The sequence below is a fragment of the Bubalus kerabau genome, chromosome 15, assembly GCF_029407905.1.
Source record: "Bubalus kerabau isolate K-KA32 ecotype Philippines breed swamp buffalo chromosome 15, PCC_UOA_SB_1v2, whole genome shotgun sequence".
Lineage (NCBI taxonomy): Eukaryota > Metazoa > Chordata > Mammalia > Artiodactyla > Bovidae > Bubalus > Bubalus kerabau.
Window position 1 is genome coordinate 15393255 of NC_073638.1, and position 20978 is coordinate 15414232.

At 36.9% G+C, this 20978-nt stretch overlaps 1 protein-coding gene and 1 long non-coding RNA gene across 4 annotated transcripts in view; one reads left to right on the forward strand and one right to left on the reverse strand.

The window, feature by feature from the left end:
- The window catches only part of LOC129628330 (lysine-specific demethylase 4D-like), a 31104-nt gene that overhangs the window by 9867 nt on the left and 259 nt on the right, over positions 1-20978 (reverse strand). For all 3 annotated transcript variants that reach the window (XM_055547746.1, XM_055547748.1, XM_055547747.1), the window contains exon 2: positions 20705-20946. The gene's annotated coding sequence lies outside the window, so the exon portion shown is untranslated. The remainder of the gene's footprint in view (positions 1-20704; positions 20947-20978) is intronic.
- Positions 1965-11790, forward strand: LOC129628333 (uncharacterized). The gene is made up of 3 exons (XR_008702779.1): positions 1965-4741; positions 8860-9023; positions 11647-11790. It is a non-coding gene; the product is annotated as an uncharacterized LOC129628333 (long non-coding RNA).

The following is a 20978-nucleotide window of genomic DNA, read 5'->3' on the forward strand; positions in this document are numbered from 1 at the left end:
TCTAGCTTGTGCTTCTTCCAGCCTAGCGTTTCTCATGATGTACTCTGCATATAAGTTAAATAAGCAGGGTGACAATATACTCCTTTTCCTATTTGGAACCAGTCTGTTGTTCCATGTCCAGTTCTAACTTTTGCTTCCTGACCTGCATACAGGTTTCTCAAGAGGCAGGTCAGGTGGTATGGAATTCCCATCTCAAAGAATTTTCTAGAGTTTGTTGTGATCCACACAGTCAAAGGCTTTGGCATAGTCAATAAAGCTGAAGTAGATGTTTTTCTGGGACTCTTTTGCTTTTTTAATAATCCAGCAGATGTTGGCAATTTGATCTTTGGTTCCTCTGCCTTTTCTAAAACCAGCTTGAACATCTGGAAGTTCATGATTCACGTACTGTTGAAGCCTCGCTTGGAGAATTTTGAGCATTTCTTTACTATTGTGTGAGATGAGTGCAATTGTGCAATAGTTTGAACATTCTTTGGCATTGCCTTTCTTTGGGCTTAGAATTAAAACTGACCTTTTCCAGTCCTGTGGCCACTGCTGAGTTTTCCAGATTTGCTGGCATAATGAGTGCAGCACTTTCACAGCATCATCTTTTAGGATTTGAAATAGCTCAACTGGAATGCCATCACCTCCACTAGCTTTGTTCGTAGTGTGATGCTTTCTAAGGCCCACTTGACTTCACATTCCAGGATGTCTTGTTCTAGGCTGGTGATCACACCATCATGATTATCTGGGTCATGAAGATCTTTTTTGTATGGTTCTTCTGTGTATACTTGCCACCTCTTCTTAATATCTTCTGCTTCTGTTAGGTCCATACCATTTCTGTCCTTTATTGTGTTCATCTTTGCATGAAATCTTCCCTTAGTATCTCTAATTTTCTTGAAGAGATCTCTAGACTTTCCCATTCTGTTGTTTTCCTCTATTTCTTTGCACTGATCACTGAGGAAGGCTTTCTCATCTCTTCTTGCTATTCTTTGGAACTCTGCATTCAAATGGGTATATCTTTCCTTTTCTCCTTTGCCTTTCACTTCTCTTCTATTCACAGCTATTTGTAAGGCCTCTTCAGACAACCATTTTGCCTTTTTCCACTTCTTTTCCTTGGGGATAGTCTTGATCCCTGTCTCCTGTAAAATGTCACGAACCCCAGTCCATAGTTCTTCAGGCACTCTATCAGATCTCGTCCCTTAAATCTATTCCCCACTTCCACTGTATAATAATAAGGGATTTGATTTAGGTCATATTTGCATGGTCTAATGGTTTTCCCTACTTTCTTCAATTTAAGTCTGAATTTGGCAATAAATTGTCCATGGTCTGTGCCACAGTCAGCTCCCAGTCTTGTTTTTGCTGATTGTATAGAACTTCTCCATCTTTGGCTGCAAAGAATATAATTAGTCTGATTTCGGTATTGACCATCTGGTGATGTCCATGTATAGAGTCTTCTCTTGTGTTGTTGGAAGAGGGTGTTTGCTATGACCAGTATGTTCTCTTGGCACAACTCCATTAGTCTTTGCCCTGCTTCATTCTGTACTCCAAGGCCAAATTTGCCTGTTACTCCAGGTATCTCTTGAGTTCCTACTTTTGCATTCCAGTCCCCTATAATGAAAAGGACATCTTTTTTGGGTGTTAGTTCTAGAAGGTCTTGTAGGTCTTCATAGAACGATTCAACTTCAGCTTCTTCAGCATTACTGATCAGGGCATAGACTTGGATTACTGTGATATTGATTGGTTTGCCTTGGAAACCAACAGAGATCATTCTGTCATTTTTGAGATTGCATCTAAATACTGCATTTTGGACTCTTTCGTTGACTATGAGGGCTACTCCATTTCTGATTTTAACTATGCCTTTAATACTAACGGCTTTTGTTTCTTTCTTTTTAACTTTTTATCGTTTTGTGAGTATGACATGAGGAGTAAGGGAGTTGCAAATATGATTCCTTGTCTTAGTTCGCTGTATTTTCCTTTTTCCCTCTTAGTTTACAGAATCTTTTATTTGTTCCAGTGTTCTAAAATCTTTTCCATCTCAAAATTCAGGTTCTTTAGTTTTAGGAAAACTTTTTAGTTGCCTCTTTGACAATTTCCTGTAGTTATTCCCTCCGTACATTAACACCTGTATTTGGATACCAGACCTCATGGATTCAACCTCTAATTCTTATGTCTTTTCTTCTTTCAATTTTCTCTTTATCACTATATTCTGAAATTTTTTCTCATCTTTATCTTCCAAACCTACTTCTACTGTCTTTTTCATATGTTTTATCAATTTTTTAATTTTCAACAGTTCATTTCTGCTCCCTTAGCTCTTTTCTGTGTATATAGCTTCCTTACCCCCACTGTCCCCATGATCCTATTCTTGTTTCATGGGTACACTTATTTAATCTCTCAGTTCAGTTCAGTCGCTCAATCATGAACAACTCTTTGTGACCCCATGGACCGCAGCATGCCAGGCTTCCCTGTACTTCACCATCTCCTGGAGTTTGCCCAGACTCATATCCATTGTGTCGGTGATGCCATCCAACCATTTCATCCTCTGTCATCCCCTTCTCCTCCTGCCCTCAATCTTTCCCAGCATCAGGGTCATTTCAAATGAGTCAGTTCTTTGCATCAGTTGGCCAAAATATTGGAGTTTCAGCTTCAGTATTAGTCTTTCCAATGAATATTCAGGATTGATTTTCTTTAGGATTGACTGGTTTGATCTCCTTGCTTTCCAAGGGACTCTCGAGATTCTTCTCTAATAAAGATTCTTCTCTAATACCACTCTAATTCTTCTCTAATAAGTTCAAAAGTATCAATTCTTCGGCACTCAGCTTTCTTTATGGTCCAGCTCTCATATCCATACAAGACTACTGGAAAAAACCATAGCTTTGATTAGACAGACCTTTGCTGGCAAAGCAATGTCTCTACTTTTTAATATGCTGTCTAGGTTTATCATAGCTTTTCTTCCAAGGAACAAGCATCTTTTAATTTCATGACTGCATTCACCATCTGCTGTGATTTTTTAGCCCAAGAAAGTTAAGTCTGTCACTGTTTCCATTTTTGCCCCAACTATTTGCCATGAAGTGATGGGACCGGATGCCATGATCTTCATTTTTTGAATGTTGAGTTTAAGCCAGCTTTTTCACTCTACTCTTTCACTTTCATCAAAAGGATCTTTATTTCCTCCTCAATTTCTGCCATAATGGTGGTATCATCTGCATATCTGAAGTTATTGATATTTCTCCTGGTAATCTTGATTCTGGCTTGTGCTTCATCCAGCCCGGCATTTCGCATGATGTACTCTGCATATAAGCTTAATAAGCAGGGTGACAATATAGTCTTGAGATACTGCTTTCCCAATTTTGAACCAGTCTGTTGTTCCATATCCCATTCTGTTGCTTCTTGACCTGCATACAGGTTTCTCAGGAGGCAGGTAAGGTGGTTTGATATTCCCATTGTGATCCATACCATCAAAGGCTTTATAGAGTAGTGAATGAAGCAGAAGTAGATGTTTTTCTGGAATTCTGTTGTTTTTTCTATGATCCGATGGATGTTGGCCATTTGATCTCTGCTTCCTCTCCCTTTCTAAACCCAGCTTGAACATCTGGAAGTTTTCAGTTCATGTACTGTTTAAGCCTGACTTGGAGAATTTTAAGCATTACTTCATCTCTCAGAAAATACTAAAATGTCATTGACTTTTGGAGGTACTTTTCCCTCCTGCATAGTCTGGTTCTTTGAAACTTCTTTTTCTTTTTGTTTGTTTTGGCTTCTTTCAGGTTCAAGGCTTTCCTCAAATGCCTAGTGATCCTTAGTAATAGGCTCAAATGTAAAGGTATGTATGGCGCAAGGAACTTATTAGAAGCTCTGGGTGTGTGGATGGTTTTGTTGACTTATACTTCTCCATATGGCGATCTGGCTGGACTGTTTCCTGACTGAAGCTCTGATGCTGGTATCTCTACAACTGGTGATACTCAACAGTAAAGAATCTTCTAATCTTCCCCCTGAGGGGACAGGCCTGGTTTCCCCACCACACAGAAAATGGGTCCTGAATTTTCTAATATTCGACTGCAGAGGTTCAGTAAATCAACCTGTTTCCCCTTTGACAGCCATACTCCCAGTGGTTCCCCCAAATCCCCAGTCCAGAGAACATCCTTTTCAGCCATTTTAGACAATGAAGCTTAGTTTTCTGTCAGGGTGAAATAGCAGTTTACTCTGCTGCCCAGAGGGGGAGGGGCGGAATGTTAATTGCAGAATCTTAACTGCTTCTGAGACAGACTTCCAACAGATCCTCCTTAGCCCCATTTTAACTGTCACATCCAGAGGTACCTGGTGCCTTTGGGGTTCTTCGAGACAACTGAGCTGCTTCTGGACTTTCACTGCCAATTTAGGATTCAGCTTTCCAGGGTTTGACAAATCAGTTTCTACTTGTCCTTCCGTTTTCAAATTTTGCTTCTGTATTATCTCCTTTACCATTTTCCTTGTATATTATTTATGTATACAAACATATATATAATTTTAGTTTTTAGTTGGGCTGCGCCAGGTCTTCCGTGCTGCATGGGCTCTTTCATTGCGGAAAGCGGGGCTTGCTTCCTAGTTGTGGTGCGCAGGCTTCTTACTGCAGTGGCCTCTCTTGTTGTGGGTTCTCGGGTAAGCAGCTGTCAGTAATTGTGGCGTAAGGGCTTATCGTTGCTCCGAGGCCATACGGGATCTCCCCAGACCAGGGATAAACCCATGTCTCCTGCATTGGCAGGCAGATTCCTTACCACTGAGCCACCAGGTAAGCCCTGTTTATTACTTCTTAAAACAAAGATCCTGTTATTGTCACTCCAGTGGAGTTTTGGAGGGAACAAAGTAAATGTTTTTAAAGCACCATCTTTATCTCGTTTTCCCAACTGTCTCTCCCAATAGTTCCTAAAACTAACTCCCAGCTTCAAATATACGCACTTTGGCTCTCGCCTTTCTTCTCTTGATGCAATGCTTAAGTCACTCAATCGTGTCTGACTCTTTGCGAACCTATGGACTGTGGCCCATCAGACTCCTCTGTCCATGGGATTCTCCAGGCAAGAATACTGGAGGGGGTTGCCATTCCTTCCTTCAGCGGATCTTCCCAACCCAGGGATCAAACGCAAGTCTCCCACATTGTAAGTGGATTCTGTCTGAGCCACCAGGGAAGCCCCACTTTCTTCTCTCACTGTTATCTAAATTATGATCTCTGCCTTCCAGACAAGTCTCCTCCTTGAAGGATCCTTCTGAGTGTGTGCTCATAACTTCAACTGCCAGGCTCCTCTGTCCATGGGATTCTCCAAACAAGAATACTAGAGTGGGTTGCCATGTCCTTCTCCAGGGGATCTTCCTGACCCAGGGATTGAACCGATGTCTTTTGTCTCCTGCATTGGCAGTTGGGTTCTTTAACCACTAGTGCCACCTGGGACGCTCCAAACCTGCAAACCCTAGGTGTTGGTAAAGACTGTCCTCTGCACTCCATGAGCACTGTTTGCCTGCACCATTTATTTGGTGCTTAAACTGTTGTCATGGGAACTCTCCAGACTGTTTTTACTTGAAGCTAGCTTGTACCTTCAATGGGCACGTAAGTAATAAATCCCTTCTATGAGATGTGCTTGCTTCTTTCTCTGAGATACCTGCATGTTTCTGCTTCACAAGCTTCAACATTCTCTTCTTGAGAAGTTATGTGGAAAAGAAAAGATGAAAAGGTACCTTTTACTGGACCCTTTTAATCTCAAATGCCAATATTTGATGTGGGCTCCCTAGTAAGGAACATCCAGGAGTGTGGACATAAAGGAGAATGACACATGATGGGAAGTCAGGCATGAACAGCGTGGCTAAAATACTGGTCCAGTGGAACAGCAGAAATTAAATCATGACAAAGACAATGACTTGGCCTTTAAATCAGCAACTTAAATGTCTTGTAATGATTTCATTGTGACATGTGATAAATTGAGCGTGGGAATATTAACCTCAGAAACTTCTCTCTTTACTTTGCTCTTACATGGATGTTGTGGCAATCACAGCAGTATCTGGCAGTCAGGCAGAAGTCTTCTTGAACTCGTATCTTCATGACGCAGCCACTCAAATTCTAATTCTAACACAAGCCTCTTTGAATTGTTGATAAATTTTTAATATATTTCTTGAGCAGTATATAATCCTAATTCTTGCAATTCTCCCAGAGATTCCATAAAAACATTGAAAAACAAACTAAACCCCAAACAGAACCAACCTCTTTTGCCTAAGGGTAAATTCTCTAGGCACTAAAGAACCCTGACAAATACACTTCCTATCCCTCATTCCCATTCCTCAAAGACTTACTCTTACATATTTTAGCTGCTTCTGGTGTTTTGTATATCCAGTATTTCTAGACTTTGCAGTTTTAGATATTGTGGACATAAACTATAAAAAACATGGATCTAGTTCTCTTTTGCTCCATCCCACCACACACAGACTTCCCCTACCCCATCCTCTCATATATAATTGGTTATAACTATTAACCAATATTTTGGTTAAGTCAAGTCTGAAGTTTGGCCACACAATCTTCGATACAGCTGAATCATGTAGTGTACCATGATTGCACTGCCTTTCATGTACGAAATGTTATCCTATAGTTAATTAATGCTTTATTTCATTTGCCTAGTTTTATACATATTAATTCATCCCCAAATTAATTCCCAGTAGTGTAAATCTCTTCTAAATACATAAAACACTTCAGGTACCAAATCTAATTTCTCTTTTCAGAAATATTCTTCCTGGAGCCCTCCATATGCTTACTTGAATCTGGACTGGTTAGTCTTTAGGCTATCGCACAGACTATACCCTGGGGTTTCTAGTCACTGAAATTCTGGGTATTCTTTTTCTCTATTATGTTAGATCCTCTAATCTAGCCCCTACCCCCAACACACATCTCAATCTTCTTTCCTGGTTTATTTTCTTGGCTTGGTGGAGTATCCATCAGGAGCATCCTTGGAAGCATCATTAGACATTATGAAGTAGCTCACAGAATCTCCAGGAGGACCAGAGAATAGGGTTTGGTGACTGTGTACCCAGGAACAACACCCAAATTATCCAACCATCTATGTATTCTATACCTTCTCTGGTCAAAGACCCTGAGCAAGGGACATCACTGGCTAAAACCTATGCCACTGCTGCCTCTGAAAGCTCAGTCTTCACCATCCTCCTCCAGGGACACATCTTGTGCAAAACTGACTTCCACACATTTCTTCAAATTGAGCACTTCCACGGAAATGTCTAATTGGAGGAGCTAAGGTCATGTGCTTCTGTCTTTGCTATAACAGATACTGGATATGTGACTTACCACTTGGCAAGGCGGGGGTTATAATGTACGAATTTCCTCAGATACAAAACAGAATTCTAACGTTACTGGCCACAAATGTAACTGTCTACCAGAATCCGCATGTCTGAAAATTTCTGTGCTCTACCTTTTTCTTTCAAGATTCTGGAGACAATGTTCCATTGAATTGCAGCTTCTAGAAATCCAAAACCAATCTACTTTCTGATGCTTTTTGTGTAACCTATCTTCCTTGAACACTTTGATGATTATTTCTTTGCTTCTTGTTTTCTGAGATTTCATCAAAATATGGTTCTTTTTTTTTTTTTTTTTTTTTGCCAGTTACTGTGTTAGATCTTCTGATGTGAATTCTTCATTGCTGAGAATTTTCTTATTCCATCTTTGTTTCCTTCTGCTATATTTTCAGTTTTATCTCTCTGGAAATATAATTTGTTGGATATGAGACCTCCTGGGCTGATCCTCTAATTTTCTTATTTTTCTCTTGTTTTCCATCTTTGTTCTTTTATTTTCCAAGCCTTCTAGCAATTATTTTCAATTTTCAGAAATTCTTTTGGTTCTCTGAATTCCTTTTATATATCCAATATTTTTCATGGCTGCAGATTTTTCTCTTTTGAAATATTAATAGGGTTTTGTTTTTTTTTTAAGTTTCATTTATTCTCTACATTATGTCAGCTTCCCTCTGAATTTACCCTTCCAGGATGCTTTGGTTTCTATTTTTTCAGGTTAAATGCTTTCCTCCTAAGTCTAATTACCCTTGGCTTATATTTAAATAAGAGTTAGGCACTAGAGAGTTGGGTTTGCTATATATGACTGGTAAGATTTGCTGAGAATGTTCTAAGTAATTTCCTCTGGGAATGGGGGCAACTGACAGTGTCTGAAGGTGAGAGTATAATCAAAAGACTGTAAATTAATGCATCTATCTCATTTGAAATTGGGGCCTAGGAATTTATGGTGTCTTAATTTTTTGCTTCTGAGAAACAGTAAAAATAGATAAAATAGAATATATAGCAAAACCCTGCATTCCAACCAGCCAGAATTGACATCTTAATATTTTACCGTATTTGCTTCAAGTGGTTTTTTTAAACAGCTTTATTGTGATGTAATTTACATAACAAATATTTCACCCATTCTAAGTGTATAATTGAATGGTTTTTTGGGGATATTTACAGAGCTGTGCAGCCATCATCACAATGTACTTTTAGAACATTCCCACCATTCCGCATATAAACCCCATGCCCATTTGCAGTCACAGCCTATTTCCACTCTCAGCTCCAGGCAACCACTAATCAACGTTCTGTCTTTGTAGATTAACCTATTCTGGACATTTCACATAAATGGAACATGTGATATTTTGTGTCTGGCTTGTTTCATTCAGCATGTTTTTGAGGTTCATTCATGTTGTAGGCATGTTTCTTCTTTTTATGGTTGAATAATATTCCATTGTTATGAATATACCATATGTTGTTTATCCATCCATCAGTTGATAACATTTGGGTTGTACTCTTTTGGCTGTTATGAATAATGCAATTATGAACATTCATATTGAGTAGACACATTTTTATTTTTTCTTTATATAGATACCTAGAAGTGGAATTGCTGGGTCATACAGTAACAAAGGTAGTGGAGGTGGTGGAATTCCAGATGAGCTCTTTCAAATCCTAAAACATGATGCTGTCAAAGTGCTGCACTCAATATGTCAGCAAATTTGGAAAACTCAGCAGTGGCCACAGGACTGGAAAAGGTCAGTTCTCATTCCAACTCCAAAGAATGTTCAAACTACCATAAAATTGTACTCATTGCACATGCTAGCAAAGTAATGCTCAAAATTCTCCAAGCTAGGCTTCAACAGTACGTGAACTGAGAACTTCCAATTCAAGCTGAATTTGGATGTTCAAGCTGGGTTTAGAAAAGGCAGAGGATCCAGAGATCAAATTGCCAACATCCACTGAATCATAGAAAAAGTAAGAGAATTCCAGAAAAACATCTACTTTTGCTTCATTGATTACACTAAAGCCTTTGATGGTGTGAATCACAACAAACTGTGGAAAATTCTTCAAGAGATGGGAATACCAGATCACTTTACCTGTCTCCTGAGAAACCTGTATGCAGGTCAAGAAGCAGCAGTTAGAACCGGACATGGAACAACGGACTGGTTACAAATTGGGAAAAGAGTATGTCAACGCTGTATATTGTCACCCAGCTTATTGAACTTATACGCAGAGTCCATTACACAAAATTCCAGGCTGGATGGAGCACAAGCTGGAATCAAGATTGCCAGGAGAAATATCAATAATCTTAGATATGCAGATAATACCACCCTCATGGCAGAAAGTGAAGAGGAACTAATGAGCCTCTTGATGAAAGTGAAAGAGAGTAAAAAAGCTGACTTAAAACTCAACTCTGGGAAAATGAAGATCATGGCATCTGGTCCCATCACTTCATGGCAAACAGATGGGGAAACAATAGAAACAGTGACAGACTTAATTTTCTTGGGCTCCAAAATCACAGCAGATGGTGAATACGGCCATGAAATTAAAAGACATTTGCCCCTTGGAAGGAAAGCTATGACAAAACACAGACAGCATATTAAAATGCAGAGACATTACTTTGCCAACAAAGGTCTGTATAGTCAAAGCAATTGTTTTTCCAGTAGTCATATATGGATGTGAGAGTTGCACCATAAAGCTGAGCGCCGAAGAATTGATGCTTTTGAACTGTGGTATTGGAGAAGACGAGCATCCCTTGGACAGCAAGGAGATCAAACCAGTCAATCCTAAAGGACATCAATCCTGAATATTCATTGGAAGGACTGATGAAGCTCCAATACTTTGGCCACCTGATGCAAAGAGCCAACTCATTGGAAAAGACTCTAATGCTGGGAAAGATTGAAGGCAGGAGGAGAAGGGCATGACAGAAGATGAGATGGTTGGATGGCATCACCAACTCAATGAACATGAGTTTGAGCAAGCTCTGGGAGATGATGAAGGACAGGGAAGCCTGGTGTGCTGCAGTCCATGGGGTCACAAAGAGTGAGACACAACTGAGCAACTGAACAATGATACTAACCCTATGTTTAACATTTTGAGAAACTGCTATACTATTTTCCCAAAGTGCCTGCAACATTTTCAGTTTCCATCAACCATATATGACAGTTCCAATTCTTCAAAATCCTCACCAATATCTCTAATTGTCTTTTTTTATAGCACTTTAGTATGACATTGTATCTCATTTTGATTTGCATTTCCTTAACAATGTATGATGCTGAGCATTTGTCACTATGCTTATTGGCCACTCATATCTTTTTTGAAGAAATTTCTATTCAAATCCCTTGCTCATATTTGCATAATTAATTGAGTTGCAAGAGATCTTTATATATCCTAATTATAAGTTCTTTTTTAAATATATGATTTGCAAATATTTTCTCCCAGTCTGTGGTTATCTTTTCACTTTCTTAACTGCATCTTTTGAAGTGCATAAGTTTTTAATTTTGATGAATCCAAGTCATCAGTTTTCTTTATCACTTGTGCCTTTGGTGTTTTAGCTAAGAAATTATTGCCTAGCTCAAGATCATGGAGATACATTTCTGTTTTAAGAGTTTTATAGTTTTAGCTTACATTTAGGTCTATGATTAACTTTGACTTAGTTTTTGTGTATGGTGTGAGGTGAAAAAAGTGAAAGTGAACTTGCTTAGTCGTTTCTCACTCTTTGCGACTCCATGGACTGTAGCCTACCAGGTTCCTCCATCCATGGGATTTTCAAGGCAAGAATACTGGAGAGGATCGCCATTTCCTTCTCCAAATATGGTGTGAGGTAGGGATGCAGATTCAGACTTTTAAGGATATCCATTATTCCAGCAAAATGCATTGAAAAGATTATTCTTTCACTGTTGAAAATGTCTTGAAAGTTTTTTTGATTCTATTAAAGTTTACAGTTAGTCATTAAACTATATATAGCTGTCCCTATACCAATGCCTTGATAATTGAAACTTTGCAATGAAGTTTTGAAATGGGGAAGTATGAGTTCTCCAAATTTTTTATTATTTTTCAAGACTGTTTTGGCTATTTTAGGTCTTTAATATTTATATACCTTTTTCAGGATAAACTTTTTTTCCTGGGGGAAAAAAGCCAGTAGGAATTTCAATAGGGAATGCACTGGACCCATAGAACAATTGGGGGAGTATTGACATCTTAACAACAGCATTTTCTGATCAATGAATATGGAATGTTTTTCCATTTATTTAGATCTTCTTTAACAATGTTTTGTAGTTTCCAGTGTAGAAGTCTCATATCATTTTTGTTGAATTTATTCTTAAACATTTTATTTTTTGATGATATTGTTAATGGAATGTTTTCTTAAATTTTCAGATCTTGCTGGTGTATAGAAATCAACTGATTTATGTATACTTATCTTGTGTATCCAGAGAAGGCAATGGCACCCCACTCCAGTACTCTTGCCTGGAAAATCCCATGGACGGAGGAGCCTGGTGGGCTGCAGTCCTTGGGGTCGCTAAGAGTCGGACACAACTGAGCGACTTCACTTTGACTTTTCACTTTCATGCACTGGAGAAGGAAATGGCAACCCACTCCAGTGTTCTTGCCTGGAGAATCCTAGGGATGGGGGAGCCTGGTGGGCTGCCGTCTATGGGGTCGCACAGAGTTGGACACGACTGGAGTGACTTAGCAGCAGCAGCAGCATCTTGTGTATCATGCAATCTTGTTGAATTTATTTGTTGTAGTAGTCATTCCCTAAGATTCTCTCTATATAAAATCAAGCTATCTGTCAATAGTTTTATTTCTTTCTTTTCAACTTGGATACCTTTTTATTTATTTTTCTTACCTAACTGCCTTGACTAGAATCTCCAGTGTAATGTTGAACAGACATCCTAAAGGGTCTTCTTCCTGGTTCAAGTATTTTTAAATAGAATAAATATTTCAGATGAAGGAAATCCCTTTCAGATTTAAATCCCAAATCCTAATCTCCTTCTCCTCCCCAACCCCAAAACAACAGCTATCATGAATTTGGCGCATTTTCTATCTGTGGATGTCTTTTGTGTGTGTGTGTCCAGGTGGTTCAGTGGTAAAGAATCCACCTGCCAATGCAGGAGATGCAGTAATGATCCCTTGGTCAGGAAGATTCCCTGAAGTAGGAAATGGCTACCCACTTCAGTATTCCTGCTGGAATAATCCCATGGACAAGGGAGATTGCCCATGGACAATCCATGGCCTGGCAGGCTACAGTCCGTGGGATCACAAAGAGTAGGACGTGACTGAGCAACTGAGCACACATGCACATGTGTGTGTCTGCTGTGTATCCACATATACAGTATTGTTTCGTGTGTTTGCTATTTTTATTTTGGATAAATGATTTTATACCAAATATACTAATTTTTGTAATTTTTAAATTCAACATTAACAGCTTCAAGATGCATTCATCTATGTACATATATAGTCTGCCATAAAAAAATTTTTAATGCATTTCTCTATTGATGAATATTCAGATTACTGTTTTTTATTATAAACAATGCTGCATTAAAAATCTTATTTGTGAGAATATATGTGAGAATTTATTGTTTAGATACTTTGGTCTTATTTATTAATGATATAGAAACTATACTTTGTAGTTTATTAGGCAATGTCAAGTTGCTTACCTGTGGATTATCCTAATTAACACAGTCACTAGCAGAGTAGGAGAGTTTATTTCTCTGTATCCCCAGATATATTTGATAATGTCAAATTTTTAGTTGTTGGTGATCGGATTGGCAAAGTAATTTATCACCTTTATATTTTTGTTAATATTAATGTTGTGTGACTCATGCTTTTTCATTGATTTATTGGCTTTTTGTGGGCTTTGACAATTACATTATATCCTTTGCCCATTTTTTCAGTGTTTTCCTTCATTGATTTGTAAAAGTTCTTTAAATGTATTAAATGTTTGAGATACTAATTCTATGTCTATTGTATGATTTGAAATATCTTATCCTAGGCACCACCTCCGTTTCAATCTGTTTATCGTTTATTTTTCAGGTGTTTTCAAAATTTAAATGTAGTCTAATTTATTCCTATTTTCCATTATGGTTTGTTCCCTTATATCTTGTTAAAGTATTCACTATTTTGGAGTAACAAAGATTTTATTTTAGTTTCTCTTTTTCATATTTATTTGTTTCAACCATTTAGAACATTTTTGTTGGAGGTAGGGATCTATATTGTCTTCCAAATTGCAGAATACGATTTTTTTGAGTACTATGGAAATTTTGCAAAATTGACTATAAAACTCTGGCCATAAAACAAGTTTTAACAAATGTCAAAGTAGGCAGAACATGTCCTCTAACCACAAAACAATAAAGTTAAAAATTAATATTAAAACGATAGCAAAAGCTCTGTATTTTGTAAAATTAAAAATACATTTCTAAATAAAACTTGTAATCATAAAGAAATAAAATACTTTAAAGTAAATGAAATCCTAAAGAAATGAATATCCTACATTTCAAATCTAGGGGGGTACTAGTGAACAGTATTAAAAGGAAGATTTATAGGCTCGGTGGCTCAGACGGTAAAGCGTCTGTCTACAATGCGGGAGACCGGGGTTCGATCCCTGGGTTGGGAAGATCCCCTGGAGAAGGAAATGGCAATCCATTCCAGGACTATTGCCTGGAAAATCCCATGGACAGAGGAGCCTGGTAAGGCTACAGTCCATGGGGTCGCAAAGAGTCCGACACGACTGAGCGACTTCACTATAAGAAAAGAAAAAGGACTGGAAAATTAAATGAACTCAGCAACTCAGCATCCACTGCAGAAAGTCAGAAGTATAGCAAAGAAAGTAGAACAAAGGAAATAGTAAAAATAAGACCAGAAATTGATGAACGAGAAAGCCAATATAAAGAAGATGAACAAAACCAATGCTAGTTTTTTTGTGAAAAGTCTAATAAAAACAACAAACCCCTGGTGAAAACGGTAAAGACCAGAAACAGAAGGCACAAATAATCAATATTAGGAAAGACAAAGAAGTCATCGCTATAGATGCTGCAGACATAAAAAAGAAAATAAAGACAGTAAAAACAACTTTAAGACAACATATTTTAAAATTCAGATGAAAAAATTCCTAGAAAAATATAAATAGCAAAATTGACACAAAAAGCAACAGAATGGTGAGTATATCCATAGCTAGCAAGGAAACTGAAGCAGTAATCAAAACTCTTTTCCCAAAGAAAACTCTATACTCTTAAATGGCTACACTGGCAACTTTTACCAAATATTCAAAGAAGTAATTCCAATCTTAGACAAATTTTCCTGAGGAATAGAAAAAGAAAGACTATTTCCCAACAAATCTTATGATACAAACTGTATGTACATGTCTCCAACAAGGACATTATGAGAAAGGAAAATAAAAGGCTAATCTCACTGATGGGCATAGATGCAAAAGTCCTAAATACAAACTGAGTAAACTGATCCCTACAATATATTCATCATGACCAAGATGGGTTGATTCCAGGAATGAAAGGTTAGTTGATACTTAAATAAATAAATATAATAACACACACTAAGATTAAAAAATAATCTTATTAGATACAAAGAAGTATTTGATAAAATCTGCCATTCATTTAGCAAACTATAAATTGTCGGGAAATTTCTAATTGAATAAAGTGCATCTACCCCAAACCTTCAGTAAACATCACACTTAGTAATTAAAAGTTCAAAGTTTTCTCTTTCAAAGCAGGAAAAGGACAAGGATGCCTGTGACCAGCTGTTTTATTCAGTATATCCTGGATGTCTTATGCAATGAAAGAAAGCAGGAAAAAAAAGGGAAGGGAGGAGGGGGAGAAACAAAGCTGTTGTCATTCCTAGAAATGACTTATGTAAAAAATCCAAAAGATCTATGAATGAACTATCTTAGTTAATAAAAGAGCTTAGAACAGTCTCAACTTAAAACAGCAATATATGAAAACAATTATCTCTATATATACACCAGCAACTAACAATTAGACAACTAAAATTTAAGAAAGATGGCATTTACAATAGCATTAAAAATTAAACAGTATCTAAGGCTAAAGCTAACAAAAATTTGCAAGACTTCTATGAAGATAATATAAATTTACTTAAGAGAACTTAAAGAAGACTTAAATAAATGGAAAAGACATAACCTGATAATAGATTTGAAGACTCAATTTTGTAAACATCAGGTTTTAAACTTATCTACAGATTCAACATTATCCCAATCAAAATCCCAGAAGTATTTCATAGAATAAGACAACTTAAATTTTAAAGTGCAAAAGGCAGAGAATAGCAAAGCACTCATAAAAGAAGGACAAGGTGAGAAGACTTGCTTTATCAGATTCTAAGACTCTTCTATTATACCATATACAAAAATGAATTCCTGGTAGAACTGTGAAAGGCCCAAGTATAAAATTTTCAGAAGATAATATCCGAGAATATCAATGTAATCTAAAAGTAGGGAAGAATTTTTTAACCAAGAAATACCATGCACTAAGCAAAAAGGAAAAAAAATTAATAAATTGAAATTCCCTGGTATTTTTATATGTTAAAATATACCAAAAAGCCAAATGCAATAAGCATAAATGTCTATACACATATTGTTTCTGTGTATCAATGTTGTTAATTTGGAGTTCATTTCCTAGTGGATTTCTGTGATGCAATAAGATGCCTATCTTTGTGTCCTTGTTAATGATACACTACTTAAAGAATGCTTTTGATAATATTGCTACATAAAGCTCCTTGTGAAAAAGAATGAAAAATTTATGTAAATTTTTACATAAAGTTTTACATTGCTTATTTTACAATTTATGTAAAATAAGTGACAGAGAACTGTTGCCCAAAGTATTAAGAACGCACAGAAATCAATAAGAAAAAAACATTTCGACAGACTGAACAGACACCTCATAAAAGAAATCCAAATGAACAATAAACATATGAAAGGTAATTAGTACTCAAGGAAATGCAAATTAAGACCCCACTAAGATTATCACTATGCACTCACCAGATGAGCTAAAATTGAAAAGTTGGACAATATCAAGTGTACAGTATCAAGTGGGATTATGGGACAAGGAGAATTCTTATCTTGATGACGGGATTATATATATATGAAAAGTATACACATACAGCTCTGCACATTTCCAAGAATGTTCAAGGTGGCATTATTTATAACACACTGAAAACATAACCATTAAAATGTTATAGGATGCATTTTTATGCAGTGAAATTCTATATAGCACAGTTACACATAATAGACATTAAGGAACAAAACACCAAAGAACATATATGATTCACTTATATAAAGTTAAAAAACTGGCAAGATTAAATACTATCATTTAAAGATAATACATAGGCATTTATTGAAATTTATTCAGGGACTTTATACTTGATTAAATTTTGTACATATTCATTGTTTATCAAAAAGAATGTGTATTCTCTTTTTTGGTTAAATGATTTTACATATAAATATAAATGCAATATATAAATATATTTATATTTATATTACATATAAATGCAATATATAAATATATATGCATATATAAATGCAATAAGCATATATTCTACACACAATCTTCTGTGTATCAATGTTAATTTGTTGTTAATCTTAGATAAATATAAATGCAATATATAAATACATATGCATATATAAATGCAATAAGCATATATTCTACGCACAATCTTCTGTGTATCAATGTTAATTTGTTAATATCTTAGATATCTGTGATGCAATATGATGTCCATATAAGTGTCCTTGTTAATGCTACACTAAAGAATACTTTTTATAATTAATATTGCTACATAAAGTTCTTTATTGTTGTTGCTTAGAATTTGCCTGGCATATCTTTTTCTAGCCTTTATTTTCTATATTTTAGTTGTTTGACTGTTTCTTAATGTTTGTTTTTAATTGTTTAATTAATAACAGACTGGCTAGCTAGTGAAGCAGCAAAGTGCTCAGATTAAGTAAGAGGTGATTCAGCTATAATATGGTCCAGTAATCTAGTCTGGACCCTCAGCAAATTTCATCTTGAGGTTACTGCTGGGAAAGCATCTCTCTGGTATCCAAAGCATGTGCATTTAAAAACAGGATTTTGTTGATAGAAAGTAAGCTTATTTTTCTATTCCTTTCACTTTTCAAAACAGGTTGGAGCAATAACTTTTTATAAAAACCAGTCATTTTCAGATTATTTATATTACTTTATTTTTTAAATGTAATTTTTTACATTTTTGATATTATTACATTGATATTTTTATTTTTGAAATGTGATTTCTAACTTCTGACCACTAGGTTTTTTCCTTCATTTTCAAGCAAAAGTTTAACACTTTGTGGGCTGGTAACTTTGTAAATGAGAGGGTTTACTAGAATTGAGGAAGAGAAGGGAAGTTTGATTGAATTAGATCTGTGATCCAATTAGGGGTGGGCTGATTGAATTAAAATTCTGATAGTACTTATACAGCCTGTTAATCACTTGATTTTTCATTTAGAGATTCTTTCCTAAAAACAACGTTTTTCTGGGTCTTGGTGTATCTTCACTTTAAATCTGGATTTCAGACTAGCAGAATAAAAATTACTTTTTTCTCCTTTAAAGTATAAGGACATATAAAGATTAAGGTAATAACTTTTTGCAGCAAATGTGAGTTTTTTTTTTTTCTGTTAAAACTCGTTCACTCACTCTCTCATGCATTCATTCATTTGGAAAACATTTATGTGCACCTATTGGTGCCAGGCACTGTTTTAGGGAAGGCTGCAGGGATCTGGACCCAGAGCACAAGGGAGAGAATTAGCGTTCCCTAACAGTGAATTCCCTGGTGGCTCAGACAGTAAAAGCGTCTGTCTACAGTGCGGGAGACCCTGGGTTGGGAAGATCCCCTGGAGAAGGAAATGGCAATCCACTCCAGGACTATTGCCTGGAAAATCCCATGGACAGAGGAGCCTGGCAGGCTGCAGTCCATGGGGTGGCAAAGAGTCGGACACGACTGAGCAACTTCACTTTCACTTTCAACAGTGTGTTCACCTCTTCCAATACACAGAAAGCTCAATGTAAGGACACAGTCAAAAGCAGCTCAGTACATCTGCTGGGGAGAGATGAGGAGTCTTCTGAGAAAAAGAGCTTCTATTTTCTCAGGGAAGTCAGATGATTATCCATTCCTGGGAAACAAAATGAAGGAAAGAAGGATGGAATAGGTGTGTAGATTTGAAGAAAGGGGAATGTGGCAAATTATAATATTGCAGAGTGGGAAAACAAGCAATTAGGAGAGTGTAAGAGGATTGCTGGGTAGAATAAACGGCTCACCTAAATTTTTGTGTAAATGGGTTTAAAATGAGGATTCTTGGTTATGTATGCTTTTTGCCAGCTGAATGGGCGAATTAGGTTTTTAAGTTAATCTTACTTTATCTAATATTTTCAAGTCATTTAAATAAAAAAATTTTAGAGTTTTGGATTTTCACTAATATTTTAAAATTATTTAAGCAAACTTTTTAGTTTCTTTTCCTTATTAATACTTTCAGACCATTTAGGCTAAAGCTTTTAATTTTGTGGGCTAATTATATTTAAGTTGGTGTTAATGAAACTACAGGGGTGGTTATACAATCATGGTTGGCGACCAAAAGATTATGTGGTTGAATGGGAGACAAATGAATCCGGGTGACTGACTTGGGGCTGATAAGTTGGAATATATTAATAAAAAACCAGGAGTGTTTTCTATATTTGTGTCACCACCTTGCCATTTACGTCATTCCTCCACTTCATTCATTCATTCAACAGATACTTACTCAGCACCTATTATGTGCCAAGCACTGTTCTACATGCAGAGGATACACCAGTGAACAAGAGAGACAAGGTTTCTGCTTTCCTGGAACTTATGTTCTAATACAGGAAGATAGACAATAATAATAATAATATTATTAATAATAATAAACCTTTAGCAAATATTGTTTGCTGAGAATTTTAAGCACTAGTATTAATTCACTTAATTCTTATAACATTATGAGGTGGAAACTAGAATTATTCCCATTTAATACATGAGGAAACTGAGGGCACAGAAAGGGTAAATATCTTGCCTGAAGTTAGTTAGGAAAGGGCAGATCTAGATTTCAGAACCAAAACAGGCTGGCTATAGGTTCCTTTCTCTTAATGACTTTGCTATGCTGCCTCTCAGACAAGAAACAAGGAAATAAACAATGAAACAATAAATTCAGAAGTGTTTAGTTAACATAGGGTGATGTGATGCTATTTGTGTACTGGCGGGATGGGGGTGTAGATGTCAGGGGAAACCCGAGGAGGTCGTCTTTGAGTTGAAACTTGAAGAACGGTAATACTGAGGCACATACGACAGAGAAAAGCTAGTGCAAAGAAATCTTGTTTGTGAAACAGACACGCAGTGTTGCCTGCGGCTAGAGCTGTAGGACGATGATCAGGAGAGAAGCCAGGAGGTAGGTAGGAACCAAACCCTAAGAACTCTCGGGTCAGGTCACATTAAGAAATTTGATTTTCATTCTAAGTACAGTGAATTTTTATGCAGAACAGTAACACTACCTGGTTCACGATTTTAAAAGATCACTCTCACTTTTATATGCAAAGTTAACTGTGGGAGAAAAGTGGGAGCAGGAAGATCATTAGGGGACAATTACAACCAGGTAGAAAATGATGGTGGCTTGGACTGAGGCAGTGGAATGAAATTTGGGATATACTGAAAGTAGAATGGGGAAGACTTGCAAGTAAATGAGATGAGAAAAGTGAAGGAAAAGGAATTTAAGCAGGAGCCCTGGGATTCCGGTTTGAGTATCTAGCCTGATGATAGTAGTGTCCTTTACCGAGATGTGGCAGGTTAGAAGAGTAATTTAATACCTTTAGTAAGAAAAATCAAGATTAGCAACTTGAATTTTATGAGGGAAGGGACTTTTTCTAATGCTTTGTTTCATTTAAAGTTCAAAGAAAGAGTTCTGGGGGCGTGTGGGGGGGGGGGAAGCTTTTTTCTGTTCGATGTTATGAGCTCTTTACATTTGAAACTAAGGTCGGGGGAGTTGAATTTTCATTTGTTTAACAAATATTTACTGAGCACCTACTGTGGCCAAGGATTATGTGATTAGATACCAAGTTGAACTAAAAAGGCAAACAAAATCCATGCTCCCAGAGGGCTTTTGGTGGAGGAAGGAGTTAGGACGATTGGTGATTTTTTAATTTTCCTGTTCGTTACCTTATGAAAACTTCACCTAACTCATGAGTAGCCATCTTACAATAGTAACTGCGTCTAGGGCTCCTGGCAGTTGGGCCACCGTTCTAAACGTTCAATGTCGGTTAGTATACAAATGAATCTCGATAAATAGTGACACCTCCCCTCCCACTATAACTTCGGCTTTTTTAAAAAGTAAAAATTTTAACGAACGTTACGAATACAACCTTGGTTGTGAAGACTAATATTTTTGCAGGAATGGTACCTTTATAAAGATCGTGGTTGCCCCCGTACATATTTGTTCTTTCTTCATATCCAATTAAATGCAAATACTACTTTCCGTAGCCCAACTCTCTAGGCTTGTTGGGTCTAGCTCAGGAGAAAGGAAGCAGGAGCCGTTGGATTTAAACAGTTTGGTGTAATCCTTTTCTATGCTCTCTCGCTAGCCGGGGACTTGATGTCGGCTACCCGGGGCTCTCCGTTCACGCAGTACCGGAATGAAGGAATCTGGGAGGGGGTCAGAAAAGGAAAAGACGGAA